This window comes from Mus pahari, chromosome 8 (genome assembly GCF_900095145.1).
Source record: "Mus pahari chromosome 8, PAHARI_EIJ_v1.1, whole genome shotgun sequence".
In the NCBI taxonomy this organism is placed as follows: Eukaryota; Metazoa; Chordata; class Mammalia; order Rodentia; family Muridae; genus Mus; species Mus pahari.
In genome coordinates, this window is record NC_034597.1 from 100,889,305 (window position 1) to 100,902,617 (window position 13,313).

Sequence of the window (13,313 nt, forward strand, 5' to 3'; positions counted from 1 at the left end):
CTCAAAATAGACAGGAGGCAGGGGTTCTTAGGCTGGTAGAGTATGCTCTTTGGCTTTACCGATCGATCTGTTTATCCTATAATTAGTACTCATATTCATATGAAGTTTCTTCGAATAAAAAGTTGGGAATTTTAGTATTCAAAACAACTGATCAGGGTACTGAAGAAAAGAAGAAATTTAAGAATTAAACTCAGCGTTGTATACTAAGGACCGCTAATAGTTCGGATTTCTCCACAGCGAGGAACATGCTAACATCATAAAGATCATTCCCGAATCTTCCACCATGGCAACTGATTGTAGCAGACAGACCCATAGCATATTGTAAATAAAAATGAGGATCTAACCATGCCTAGTTGTGTTTGAGAAGAAGGATTTTATTGTACATATGAGAGACAAAATAACACAAAGCAACTGAAATGGGCCCAGAGCAGGGAGAGAAAGGGTAGATAAGGCATAACCAGTAGACAAAACTGGGTCGCGAGAGTGGGCTTTAGGAGAGAGTAGCAAAAAGGAGAGGGAGAGAGGGACACGGGGGGACCTAGAGAACATCAAGGGAACTGAGAATGCGTGTGGTCTAAAGGGCAGCATTGGATAGGAGGAGGATATGGCAGGGTAGGAAGCAAAGCATCAGGGTTACAAAGGTTTAAGGTGAAGAATAGGGTTGAGATGGGCTGAGTGGAGCCAGACGAACTGAGTGAGCCTAGAGGGCAAGCAGAATCATTAGTCTGTTAACCTTCACCATAGTTAGCCACTTGTAATTTTTGTGTGGGACCTGACATACCACTCTGTCTTTCAAGATCAAATGAATTGCTTATTTTTGAGAGAACTGTGAGTCGCTTTTGATGATTAGACCAAAGGAAAGGTCATCCAGAGCCTGTCCTCCCCTGGGTATTCATCCTATACATAGTTACCAAATCCAGACACTGCGATGGATGCCAAGAAGTGCACGCTGACACGAGCATGATATGGTTGTCTACTGAGAGGCTCTGCCAGAGCACTGGGTCCCCAATGGAGGAGTTACAGAACGGACTGAAGGAGTTGAAGGGGTTTGCAACCCTATAGGAAGAACAGTATCAACCAACCAGAACACGCCCCCCCCCTTCTTCCCCAGAGCTCCCAGGGACCAAGTCATCAACAAAGGAGTACAATGGCTCCAGCTGCGAATGTAGGATGGCCTTGTCGTGCATCAATGGAAAGAGAGGTCCTTGGTCCTATGAAGGCTCCATAGATGACCCAGTGTAGGGGAGCCAAGGGTAGAGAGGAGGGAGAGGGTGGGTGGGTGCAAGAACACCCTCATAGAAGCAGGTGAAGGGAGGATGGGATAGGGGTTTTCTGGGAGGTGGAGGGAAACCGGGAAAGGGTATAACATTTGAAATGTAAATAAAGAAAATATCTAATAAAAAGGAAAAAGAAAAAAGAAAAAAATGCAAAGGAGAAGAAGAAGAAGAAGAAGAAGAAGAAGAAGAAGAAGAAGAAGAAGAAGAAGAAGAAGAAGAAGAAGAAGAAGAAGAAGAAGAATCTAGTAGACGTAGTAGAGATGTCAAACTTTGACTCTGCTTGCTACAGAAAATTTCGTCTTATTATTCAGCTTACTCAGAGATTTACTTCCCAGTTTCCTCTGTTAGCAAAGTGTGAAGAAAGCCCCTGCTATGAATTAAGCACAGAGGTGAATTCTGCCAATAACCTGATTGAGTTGGAAGAGGATAGAACCATCCCTAGCCAAGTTTTTTGAATAAAAACGTCATACTAACTGACCATAACTTGCCTTTCAGGGCCTTTAGCTAACTCACAGTACACGGCTGACTCGTAGGGATTAGAAGAGAGAGGCCCCTTGGTCTTGCAAACTTTATATGTCCCATACAGGGGAACACCAGGGCCAAGAAGTGGGAGTGGGTGGGCAGGGGAGCAGGGGCGGGGAGAGGGTATAGGGGACATTCGGGATAGCATTTGAAATGTAAATGAAGAAAATATCTAATAAAATAAGTTAAAAAAAGATAATACAGTGTGTGTTTTGTTAGAATGGCAGCTGTTTGCTGCTTTCATATACAACTAGGTAGAACTAATCATTTATGATATAAAGAATTGCAAGTGTAATAGAAAAAGAGCAATTTAAACCAGAAAACCTACGTGAAATTCAATCATCACAGCACAAAGATAAATTACTATGCCGTACCAAACCTGAGTCCCTAGGAATGTCTGTCCCTATTCCTTTTCTCCAGTTTATTTTCTCAAAACAAGTGAAGGGTCAAATACTTGAACAGCATTGAAAAAAATAGGCTTTAGCCAGAGCCAATAGAAAATAAACTTACTGAATATTATGAAAAATATTTGCTTCTAACATGAATGATTTAATTACTAAATTTGTATGATTTAATTTATTATGCACTTTAATGAAGGATAGAATAAAAATAAGTAAATTAGTAGAATCCTACAATCCTATCATGTGAAGGTTGGAGCAGAGGATCACAAGATTGAGTCTAGCCTGTATTAGATAGGTAGACCCTGTTTCAAAGAAAACAATAAAAATTGTGAAAAACATCTATGCTTTTAAAATGTAGATGCTTTAATGAGGAGCATATATCACAACTATATTGCATCAATAGTCAATCTCAAAGAAATTAAAATGTAAAGAAACACTCCTCTTACAATAGAACATGGTGAGGCAAAGGTAATGTAGCCATTGTCTTACAAAAGACATTGTAATTAAAACTTAGAAATGTTTTATATCTGAAGCTGATTCACATTCACTGGAATAGACTATATTTTCCTAAGCCTTCTGCAATTCTGAATATTTCTACATGTTGAAGAAATGACACCTAAAAAAATAATTTATCAGAGGCAGGTGGATTTCTGAGTTTGAGACCAGCCTGGTCTACAGAGTGAGTTCCAGGACAGCTAGGACTATACAGAGAAACCCTGTCTCGAAAAACCAAAAAAAAACAAAAAACAAAAAAAACAAAAAAGGTATAATTTAAATGTTTTCTAAATAAAATGAATTAAAAATTATAGTCTGTGTTAAAACCCATGTTTTTTTGTTTTTTTTAAAAAACCCACACTTTTATAAACGTATGATACCATAACATATATTATGGCTCATATATGCTCTATATTTTGGCTAAAGAACATTTAGTACATGGACCTAGAATGGGATAATGCAAGTCTAATTTTTTTCCATATGTCTGTTAGGCAATATACATGTATTTTTTTTAAAAAATCAGGTGTAGAAAACACATTTTTAAAAACTATGAGACATCCTTTGTGTTTATATTCCCCACAGAAACAGATGACACAGATCCCTGACATTCCTGTTAATTGAAACTGTACATGAAGCTAGAAAATGGCAGTCTGTGTGTGTGTGTGTGTGTGTCTTTGTGTTCATGTGCGTGTTGCAATGTTGTTATTTAGAATTAAATATTGCAGACTAGAGAGATGGCTCAGTGGTTAAGAGCACTAACTGCTCTACTAGAGGTTCTGAGTTCAATTCCAGTAGCCACATGGTGGCTCAAAACCATCTGTAATGGGTTCTGATGCCCTCTTCTGGTGTGTCTGAAGATAGTGAAAGTTTATTCATATTAAATAAATAAAAAAATAAATACATCTTTTAAAAAATAAGCAAATATTGCATCAGGATGTTTATAAAAATATTTTATATATGAATGAATCAGCAAATCATTGAGTGTTCATAATACTTAGCTACTGATAACTTAAGTGATTTATGTTCATTAAAATGCCTCAGCTCATACTAAAATTGACACATAAACTTTTTCAGTTCTATGTATTTCGTCTTACTTTTCACTGTGTATTTGATTACCCATTTCTGCCAACTCTGGGATTGCTCTCTGTACAAGCTTTTGATGACTTTCCATTTAATTGAGTTTAAATGTCGATTTTTACCATATACCCGATACTCTTTTCAGTGAAGTTAAGGAACAGAGAAATTTCTTCTTCATTTTGTTAAATGATCATATAAATAAATGTGGTTCTTTATATATCTGCTAAAATGAATGTGGTGACAATCATGAAACCTGGGGTTGCCTGGTGGAGCCCTCATTAAGGCAGGTGGGGCAGCCTATGTCATTGTAATTTATTCAAATTTACCTTCTAGTCATTGGCCACAATATCTACAAAAAGGCAAAACAGAAGATTTTCAAGACTCAGACAATTACTGAGCATTCAAAAACAACACAATATGCAGATGATATTAGATTGGTAGAAGACTGAGCTGTCCTGATATTAACTCTTCTGTTTATACAAAACACCTGTCTCATTGACAGTTTTCTGACAGCCTTCCAAAGCTGTTGTTAAGTTTATTCAGCCCAGATACTAACTTTTTTTTTTTTTTTTTTGTTTCTAAAACAGTTCAGCTAAACAAAACCATGCATCTTGATTACTTTGACAGTGACTTTCATGGTACACTGTGCTGTTACATCCCCTAAGGAAAGAAGTTTAAAGCAATACCAGGTGCCTTTGGATTCTATAAGGGAACTGGCTCACTCTGGCTATAAACATATTTTCTATTGATACTCCAAACCTTGCAAAGAAGTAAGGTAAAACACCCCATGGAATTACCTTCTGATGTGTCACTTTATCTAATTATTTAATGAATTTCTCTTGTAAAACTTGCTATGGTGTTCCGGTTGGTTACCAAATTGAATATGATATTACTGTTTAATACCCCGATCTAATATTTGCTTGAAGAAATTAAGTACATTGGAAATACATTGAACAAAGATACTTAGGACTGAAAATTAAACACATTTCCACAAAAACTGTTGTGAAGATTGAGTTAGTGGGAGCCTGGCACAATTGACTGTGAAGCGAGTGCTTTCCCAGCATGCTTGGCTCTTACCTCTTAGCAGAGCTATTATGAAAAATAGTGGTATTTTGGTCGCTGCATTGGGGTGCAAATGGAAAACTTCCAATTAATATTCCAAAGAAACCTGAAAAACATCTTAGAGAGAATACAATTTCTCATACATTTTAAAGGATTCTGTCTTTGATTAACAAGGAGAAAGATTGTTTTTATCATATATTAATTTGCTAATCTTTTGATAATTATAGTCACCATAATTTAGTATTCTAGTGAAAGGTCAGATTAGCCTAAGTGGCTTAAAGCCAGCAAGCACTACAGGTTCAATTCTCAACTTAAATTTAATTCCTAGGAATATAAGTTGTGAGATCTGATGTGTATATTTTCTAATGGCACACTTGAAAGATTCTTCAGAAAAGCAACGCATCTCTCAGTCAACATGGAAATTCAAATCTATTATCATTTCTCTGTGATATTGAAGGGTAAGTCTAGAGTAATATAAAGCAGAAACCTAGATTGATAATTGAGACAACAAATATTCTGAAATCTGAATTTTAACCTCATGATACTTTTCAAAATCTACTTACATGCAATTCAGGAAATGTAACACAACATAAATATAAATGACATGAAAAATTGGATATCCTGTAAAATGTATGACTGCTTCCTCATACTCCATTTGTAGATGTATGCAGAGGATACATGGAAATATCCAAAGGGTGATAATTTACTGGAAAAATAAAAAGATTACCCATTACATGCCTTAACTGACCAGTGTCCACCACTGTTAAAATGTAACTAAAATCTGTGAAATGTATTTGTTAAGGTGAAAAATAAATCAGACTACTTAAGCATGTCAATGTTTTTTGTTGTTTCTTGTGAAATAAAGGAAATTCTTCCTTATATAATTCAACTTATTTCCTTGTTAAATAATATATAAATAAAGGCTGACCTCACTTTGTGATTTCAGGCAAATGACTGCCTTAATTGGCTCTAGTACACAGAAACTGTGACTTTACCACTTAATTCCCACATCTTCAGTTAAGCCATCTGTAGACTGGAATAAAAATAGTACCTACTAGTGGGGTTGAAGGGATGATTACATAAGCTGAGAAAAACATGCAAGATGCTGAGCTCCAGACGGGTAGAATGGCACTATTAGACTTGCCTCCTCTGTGGACAATTGGCTTGTTCTCTACACTCAGCCAGCATCTGTTATCTCCTTTTGCCTTATTTTTCTCCACAGTACTACCATTTTCTAACAGCCTGTAGATGCTCATTCTAATTGGACCTGTGGCTTGTCTCCTCACAGTACTATAATAGTGTACGAGATCCTTAGGAGGAGGAGGAAGAGGACTACACTGGGGTTACTGACATGTTGCTAGTATACAGGTTGGAGTGAGATACAGACATTCTTGGGGTGTCAGATATTAAATAATCTTGCTTTTCTGTATAAGTGGCATATAATCTAGTATGTTCTTGTGGGGATAGAAATGGTTGAGCTGTGAACAGATTATAACACAAAAATAAAGCATTATCCCTAGATATGATTGATATTGCATCATATTGATTATAATTTTGTGTACCTATGAAATTAGCCTTTGTTACATGCCCTTACATGCTACATATCTGTCTTATGTATACCTCTTATTTATAGAGAAAGCGTATCATCAAAATAATCTTCAAGATTTAGAAATGTAATGATGTGATTATAATGATAAAGACAATAAAGATGCTAATAAAATCTGACTTCACCTGTAACTATTGGTGAAATTAACAGAATGGGTATGTCAAATATTTCAGAAAGGATACTTAAGAATATAATATTGCATATGATCATAATTTGAAGAAAAATAAGGAGATATATGTACTTGGTGAAGTCTTCATAGATATTGAGTAATCTGTAGACAATGAACCAGGCATAATTAGCACATAATTGTGTGCAGACAATACTAAGTTTGAGTACTGACCTTTGGAACCTAGTAAGGACAAGGAACTTGCTTTAATTTGATATCTAAAGTCGAGTATAAACAATAATTAAAATGTAAAACAAAAAGTAAAACAAAAACTCACCATAAAATGTTCTACCAGTTTAGGAAGACATAACTAATCTATGTTGCTATAAGTCATCCACTCATTCTTCAGAGGCTTCATTTTTTTATTGCATGAGTGATTATTATCATCAAAAGGCTTGATGATTTTCAAAAAGATAAATTTGTTGACTAATTTTCTTGTTTAATTTCATAACAATAATACTTAGTAAATATGAAGACAAGAGGATCATCAGTTTGCTTTTAACTGTGTTTATTGTTTTGAGCAGGGAATCACATACTCCAAGCTGGCTTCAGTCTTACTGTGCATTCAAGGATGGCATTGAATCTTTAATTTTCCTAAGTATACCTCCCAAGAGCTGGCGTTGCAGATCTGTGACAAGATGCCTGCTTTGAGGAGTTTCTCAAGTAAACTACTAAAACTTTTCTTTCTTTTTCTCCTTTCTTCTTTTTCTTCTCATGTTGATAAAATCCCTGGCTTTCTCCATGTGAGCATACTGCTGACTGATAGGATCACTTTTCATAAGGGAAAGTTGAAACAGTCTATGACCCTGTGTTCATTACAATTTAATTTTAATAATTAAGAGGTATAGAGTTCATAAAATATTGTATGCTAATAATCTTTTGGTAATAAGGTATCATTTGGTTTACATTACTGTTTTTCCAGAACTCCATATGTTTTAACTTGGCATTAGATAAATCATCTCTTAAACATCCTGTGCATAATAAATTTAAGTTGCTGCTGCATTCTTTGCATCTATCTCTACCTGTATCCATGTATCCAATTCTCAAACATGAATTGGTATATCATTTGTGAAAACAATATGAGAATATTTAACAGCATGCCACATCTAGGTTGTGGATAATTCAACCTTTCATATGTCAGTATTGTTTTCACAGGGAAATTATTCTTCATTTTCTAACACAATTTAATAATTATTTTCCCTTGCCCATTTGTTCTAAATTTAAAACAGTTTAAGCATTTCTATTTCCTAAAATTTTGCTCAATACCAGATTACAACACATGTAGATTAGTAAACTGGTTTTGTTGCTATTACATACATACATACAGCTTCTAGAATTTTATAGTCAAAATTTTAAATTTGACTCTCTGTAACCTACATGAGTCCATTCACTTTTCAGATGTCTGTATGATGTACTTAAATGTAATTTGTCTGTGTGCTTATATGTTTGTGTCAATTTGACATAAGCAAGAGTGCTGCAGAAAGGGGGAATATCAACTGAGGAGAAGTCTCCATTAGATTGCTCAGCAGGCAAGTTTGTGGTAGATTTTCTTGGAGAATGAGTGTTGTGGGATGGTCCTTTGTGGATGGTGCTACATTGACAGGTTGTCATGGACAATATAAAGTGCCAAGCTGAGCAACTCACAGAGAGCAAGTTTCTAAATAGTGTTTTCCTGTAGCTCCTAATTCAGGTCCTGCCATGAGATTCCTGTTTGAGTTAGTGTCCTGACTTTTCTTCATGACTATAAGCTGTCCTATCCTAACTCAACTGTTTCTTAGTGGTGTTTTATCTTAGGAAAATGAAGCAAACCAATTCAATGTGCTTTCTGCTGTTGAGTCACTTGAATGAATGTCCTTGAAACTTTATACAATCTGATGCCATTCATGTGAAGTTTGTTCACAAATTTTCCTTTTACCATTAGCTTGAGGCTGGGTATGATTTCAATTAGATGATTTAAGCATATATTTACATGTATGTTCTATCTTCAAGCTTATGCTTTTCTTTTTTATCATAATTCTCTCTTAAATCTCTGTTCAGTCACTTTTTTTCTCACATTTCAAATCTGGGCTAAAGTAACAGTCTTTCAGAAAAGACGCAATAGTGCCATATTTTAGGTTTTCTTATATATTCCAATATTTATTAAAATGTAATCATATTGAAAAAAGAGTAATGGTCATTTACATAACTACTATTAAGATTAATTTTATTATTTAATAACTATCTATCTCTGTATCTATGAATGTATGTTTGAACATATATGTATGTATGTATGTATGTATGTATCTATCTATCATATCTCAGCTTTAAAGAGAAAAGAACCATATAAATAAACACCTTATAAGCATTTAATAATAGATTATTTGGGAATATTATCATCAATGTACAGATTTTAATTGACATGCATTTAAGGTACAAGATTCTAGTTAACAAGTTTTAGGATTGGTAAAATCCTTTCCCAATCTGTTGGTTGCCTTTTTGTCTTGTTGACAGTGTCTTTCGCCTTACAGAAGCTTTGCAATTTTGTGAGGTCCCATTTGTCAATTCTTGATTTTACAGCACAATCCATTGCTGTTCTGTTAAGAAATTTTTTCCGTGTGTCCATATCTTCGAGGCTTTTCCCCACTTTTTCCTCTATCAATTTCAATGTCTCTTGTTTTATGTGGAGGTCTTTGATCCACTTAGACTTGAGCTTTGCACAAGGAGATAAGAATAGGTCAATTCTCATCCTTCTACATGATAACTGCCAGTTGTGCCAGCACCATTTGTTGAAAATGCTGTCTTTTTTTCCACTGGATGGTTTTAACTCCCTTGTCAAAGATCAAGTAACCATAGGTGTGTGGATTCATTTCTGGATCTTCAATTCTATTCCATTGATGTACCTGTCTGTCGATGTACAAACACCATGCAGTTTTTATCAAAATTGCTCTGTAGTACAGTTTAAGGTTAGGCATGGTGATTCCACCAGAGGTTCTTTTACTGTTGAGAATGGTTTTTGCTACCCTCAGTTTTTTATTATTCCAGATGAATTTGCAGATTGCCCTTTCTAACTCCGTGAAGAATTGGGTTGGAATTTTGATGGGGATTGCATTGAATCTGTAGATTGCTTTTGGCAGGATGGCCATTTTGATTATGTTAATCCTGCCAATCCATGAGCATGGGAGATCTTTCTATCTTCTGAGATTTTCTTCAATTTCTTTCTTCAGAGACTTGATGTTCTTATCATACAGATCTTTCACTTCCTTAGTTAGAGTCACACCATGGTATTTTATATAATTTGTGACTATTGTGAAGGGTGTTGTTTCCCTAATTGCTTTCTCAGCCAATTTATCCTTCGTGTAAAGTAAGGTTGCTGTTCTATCCTAGGCTGGCATAGCATATGCAATACAAGCAAGTCCATCCAGAACCTGTGTTTGAATCCAAGCTTAGATTAGAGCTCATTATAACATTCTTGCCTCAGTCTCATTGGTGATGAATTACAAGCAAGCAGTGACTTACCAATCTAAAGTCTTTCCTTTTACAATATGCAAATTTTCTTTAAATATGTAAATAAGCTGAACCTTTACAAAATATAAAAGCACAAAATATTTATAGAAATAATTATCATTTGCTTTTATTGAAAATAGATTTTAATACAATGTATTCTGATTAGTTTTCCCTCCCACAGTTGAGTGCACAGTTGAGAGACTAAATTTTCTAAAAATGAAAGTTTGGATTTTAAATGCAGTAAAAGTGCATATTCTTATAGGGACAATGTTAAGGTTTTTGAATTTCTAAGGCTCTGGGACTTCTTAGTTTTGTAAAATATCTTACATTGTGATGTCTGTATTAGTGTGTAATCCTTGGCTTGAACAAGGAAAAAAAAAAGGATTGTAGCTTTACAATGTTTCCTTTGTATGTCAGTTTAATAAGGGTCAGTTGTCCTGGCTAGTTATGTCACCTTGACACAATCTGGAGTCATAAAAAGGAGAAAGGCTTAATTGAGATCATATTCCTATAAGCTAGTGCTATAGGCAAGCCTGTAGGATATTTTCTTAGTTATTAGTGGGAGTGTTCCCATCCAGTTGTGGGTGGTGCAATCCCTGGGCTAGTGTTTCTGGGTTCTATACCAAAGCAAGGCAGTAAGGAACACTCCTCCATGGCTTTTGCATCACCTTCTACATCTAGGTTGATGCAAACAGGCTTTCCTGTTTGAGTTCCTTTCCAGCTTCCTGCAGTGGTGGGCTATTATGAGGAAATATGAATCAGATAACTTAAGTTGCTTTTGGTCAATGTCTCCTTGACCTACAAAAACCATAACTGAGCAATCTTATTCTATAGCATTGTTCTTAAATAACAAAAAAATTACTGTGATGTTTAAAAGGAAAATAAACAAAGAATGTAACAAACAAACAAAAACAACCAATCAAGCCAAACAAATATAAAACAAAACAGAATTTACTGACAGGAAAACAAATGTTTCTGAAGATAGATTTGTTTAGTATGAGTTTAATTTTATATTCCATGAATGTATCAACATATTGCTTAGCTCCTTAATATGTATGATTTCTGTGATTTTAATAATCAGTTAAGTTATGATTGTCTTAGAATAAATATTAAAGTGAACATCTATATCAATTCATAGTGTGGTATGTAATGAGCTACTTTTGTTTTTTTTTAAACTTTCCAATTCTCTGTTAAAATATTCAATATTACTTACTTTTCACCTAACATAAAAGAATATGAAGTGAAACATTCATCTATTTTTAAATATAATTTAGAATATTTATACTTAGAACTACTGCATGCCTGACAACTATTCATATTTCTTCTTCAATGAATTCTTTAGCCATTGTTATCTTTTCACCCTTGTGAATGTCCCAGCATCCTCTCTAGGATGAATGAATCCCAAATTTGTGGTCCTTAGAAGTCATCTCATATGATAGTACTTCATGTTAATTTCCTACAGCATACTATAGAAAAATACCCCTAGATTCCATACATACATTCATGTAACCTGAAGGCAATAGATGAAAATTTTCACTTCCAAATGATTATTATTTCAAGTGTCCCTGTTGAATTGAAAATATTCTCATTTCAACAATGCTAGTTTTGTTCTTTGAAGTGCCACACAATAATTCTAAACTCCTTTTCTTTATAATACTTTAATTATGTGCTCTTAATTAAATAGCATGCTTCTCTATGCAGACCTCTCTCTTTTCCTCATTATACATCATCAGTACTTCCACATTATATTCAAGTTGCTTGTTTCACAGACATCTCATTATTCAGATTTCTTTTCTAAGAGTCTTAATTAAAAACTTACTCTAAATCCAGGACTATTTGAAGCTTTAAAAGATAATAAGTGAATAAAAATCTTTATGAATTCTACCATAATGTTTTTTGTTCATCATATTTGACATTTATTTTGGTCAAAATCAGTTTAAATACACTTACTAGCAATGAAAAATTGTATCTTCTATTTTCAATCAAATTTCACAATTCTCTCACAGCAAGAGAATGGTGGAAATATGTAACTCTACAGTTTAAAAATATTTTTCCTATGTAATTAAACATTTTGTAGAGTGTGTTGTACATAGTGTTTGCCTGTGTGAAACGTTGTGTGAGCATGACTCAATGGTGTTTGAAAAAATAGCAAATTGCTTTTGAGTAAATCTACTACTATAATAATTACAATAGTGTATTAGAATTAATATTATGTAGAAACTTTCCATATTCTAAATTTCACTAAAACTCATATAAAGTATAAAATAGGATTTTTACCAATCTATAAAATTAAAATTAAAATTCACAAATGAATTCTACTGTTTCTTGGTTTTGTTTTGTTTTGTTTTGTTTTGTTTTCAGACAGGGTTTCTCTGTGTAGCCCTGGCTACCCTGGAACTCACTCTGTCGAACAGGCTGACCTCAAACTCAGAAATCTGCCCACCTCTGCCTCCCAAGTGCTGGGATTACAGGCATACACCACCATTGCCAGGCTGTGAATTCAACTGTTAAACAAACATTTAAGAATAAAGAATTATTTGGTAAGAACAAAATCTAAATTTTGTGTGTGTCGAAATATAATTCTTTTGGATTCATTCTTAGACTTTTGTGCCTTCTCTTGGGCTCTTTTACTTCTTTTGATTTGTCTTGTCCAACTATTTGATGATACTGTTTTATTTTATGTTATTATATTTTATTTTGTTCTAATTAAAAATTGAATGAATGAATGAATAAATGAATGAATGAGGGTAAAGCTGAGTATCAGAACAGTCATTTATACTTGCTCAGATAGAGAAAATAATCCCCCCCCCCACCTCAATGGAGTGACATTAGGTATATCAGTTACACCAGGACAGGTCTCATGTTCAGAAGTAGTTGACCAAAAAAGAATGGACTCCACAATTTTTTGGTGTGCTTTTATTTATATAAGTGTGTAGATTATTTGCTTGTTTGTTGCTAATGTTGTTCTGTTTTGTTTTACTTTTAATTTGTTTTGTTGTTTTAGTTGGGGGTACTATATTAGGCAGTTTTGCTGTAATATTGTTTTTTTTTTTTTTTTTTTTTTTTTTTTTTTAAAATTTTTTTTTTTATTTTATATTTTATGGATATTCTGCTTGTTGTGTAGGAAGGGCAGAGAAGAGGGTCTGGATGAAGATGAAGGAGGGGGGAAAACACTATTAAAGTATATTTAAATTTAAAAATTGTTTTAGATTATGAAAAACAAA